Genomic DNA, 2,500 nt, shown 5'->3' on the forward strand with positions numbered 1-2,500 from the left:
AGAGGGAGACAGGGAAAGAGAGAGAGAGTGAGAGAGTGAGGAGAGGAAAGGTGAGAGGGTGAGAGATGGGAGTGAACATGGAGGAACCAGTAATGACATCACCAAGAGAGATAAAAGTGATAAAGAGGAACAAATGGGAGGCTGGGGTCTCTGTTATCTGTTAGGCTGGGGTCTCTGTTATCTGTTAGGCTGGGGTCTCTGTTATCATATATGTGTCACGGCCGTTAAAAGAACTGGACCAAGGTGCAGCGTGGTGAGCGTACATTTTCTCTTTTATTCAAAATGATGCCGACAAAACAATAAACAATACAAAACAAACCGTGATGCTTAAGGATATGTGCCAACAAACACAGTTAACTTCCCACAAACACAGGTGGGAAAAAGGGTAAGTATGGTTCCCAGTCAGAGACAACGATAGACAGCTGTCCCCGATAGAGAACCATACCCGGCCAAAACATAGAAATAGAAAATCATAGAAACACTCTCTTCCCACTCTCTCTCTCGTTCCCTTCCCTCTCCCCTCCCTCTCCCTCTCTCCCCCTTCCCTCTCTCTCTCCCCCTTCCCTCTCCCTTCCCTCTCTCCCCCTTCCCTCTCCCTCTCTCCCCCTTCCCTCTCCCTTCCCTCTCCCTCCCTCTCCCCTCTCTCCCTTCCCTCTCCCTCTCTTCCCCTTCCCTCTCTCTCTCCCTTCTCTCTCCCTTCCCTCTCTCTCTCTCCCCCTTCCCTCTCCCCTCCCTCTCCCTCTCTCTCCCTTCCCTCTCCCCTCCCTCTCCCTCCCTCTCCCTCTCTCTCCCTTCCCTCTCCCCTCCCTCTCCCTCTCTCCTCTCCCCCTCCCCCTCCTCTCTCCCTCTCTTCCCCTTCCCTCTCCTCTCTCCCTTCCCTCTCCCTTCCCTCTCTCTCTCTCCCCCTTCCCTCTCCCCTCCCTCTCCCTCTCTCTCCCTTCCCTCTCCCCTCCCTCTCTCTCTCCCCCTTCCCTCTCCCTCTCCCCTCCCCTCTCCCCTCTTCCCCTTCCCTCCCTCTCCCTTCCCTCTCCCTTCCCTCTCTCTCTCCCCCCCTTCCCTCTCTCTCTCCCCCTTCCCTCTCTCTCCCTTCCCTCTCCCCTCCCTCCCTCCTCTCTCTCTCTCCCCCTTCCCTCTCTCTCTCTCCCCATCTCTCTCTCTCTCCCCCTTCCCTCTCCCCTCCCTCTCCCTCTCTCTCCCTTCCCTCTCCCCTCCCTCTCCCTCTCCCTCTCTTCCCCCTCTCTCTCTCTCCCCATCTCTCTCTCTCTCTCTCTCTCTCTCTCTCTCCCCCTTCCCTCTCCCCATCTCTCTCCCTTCCCCTCCCCTCCCTCCCTCTCTCTCTCCCCCTTCCCTCTCTCTCTCTCCCCATCTCTCTCTCTCTCCCCCTTCCCTTTCCCTTCATCTTTCTCTCTTCCAATACCCATGATCCTCAAAGAGTACAGTTTACAAAAACAACCTGGCCACACAGTACTCTTTGTCCTGACATCTCCCCTGAGCACTGCACCCTAAAGTTAATGCAAAACCAAACTCTATTTAAACAAAGCCCCTCAACTGAACAATGAATCTGCTCTCTGCAATGTTCGACAGCAGAAATGATCACGCCAGATTTAGAGCTCGATTCAATCCGTAGTGCAGAATATCTGCATTGTAGCACGGCTCACTTTTAAAGGTAACTTCCGATTGAGCCGACATATGCAGTGTTTACCATGAATGCAGTCTCCTTGACCGCAGGAACATTGCCTTTAATTGTCAATCTTGCTATAAAGCAGATCTTCAGCGCTACAGATTGAATTGGGCCCTTAGACAAGATGGTGTATTCAGTGGGAGATACTGAGGGGGGTCAATGTACACACACACACACACACACACACACACTTTGTAAAATGAGTTATATCACACTGTGATATCAAGGGAGTTGATAGCACTGTTCTAAGTTGTGATTTCACTATGAGTTGTAGCATAGGCGTCATGCCCATAGGGGGCACGTGCCCCCTCAGATTTGTCCTGTTTGAAAATAATAATAAATAATCTGCAATACTACTAGCCACATAGCAATGCTATGAAGTTGGCTTTAGCGATCCCAGGTAGGTTCCCAACCTCCCAACCTCAGAACTAGCTATCAGTCAAGTTAGAAAATCTGATTAACACTCACATTCCTTTCAATCTTTCACCCAGATTTTAGCAGAGATGCAGAGAAGCATATTTAGTTTCTTTACAAAAACAACCACCAGTCAGGAGGATACAGACAGCTCAAGAGGTATGCTTAGTTATGCTTAGTTTTTTACAAAGAATCAAGCATAATGATTATGGCTCTAGACTGCAGGAAAAAGTTTCAGGTGTTTGAAAAATGCTAAATACTCCAACTAAGTGTTGCTTCTGTTCTTGGTTAGCAGTGTGAGTGTAGACAGGTCTCAAAGCGAGAGAGCGGGAGAGAGAGAGAGAGAGGGAGAGGGAGAGATAGGGAGAGAGAGACAGAGAGAGAGAGAGAGATAGGGAGAGAGAC

At 50.6% G+C, this 2,500-nt stretch overlaps 1 protein-coding gene across 1 annotated transcript in view; it reads left to right on the plus strand.

The window, feature by feature from the left end:
* The window catches only part of glis2a (GLIS family zinc finger 2a), a 74,321-nt gene that overhangs the window by 31,724 nt on the left and 40,097 nt on the right, over window positions 1-2,500 (plus strand). The window lies entirely within an intron of this gene.

Source organism: Oncorhynchus tshawytscha, linkage group LG02 (genome assembly GCF_018296145.1).
Source record: "Oncorhynchus tshawytscha isolate Ot180627B linkage group LG02, Otsh_v2.0, whole genome shotgun sequence".
Classification (NCBI taxonomy): domain Eukaryota; kingdom Metazoa; phylum Chordata; class Actinopteri; order Salmoniformes; family Salmonidae; genus Oncorhynchus; species Oncorhynchus tshawytscha.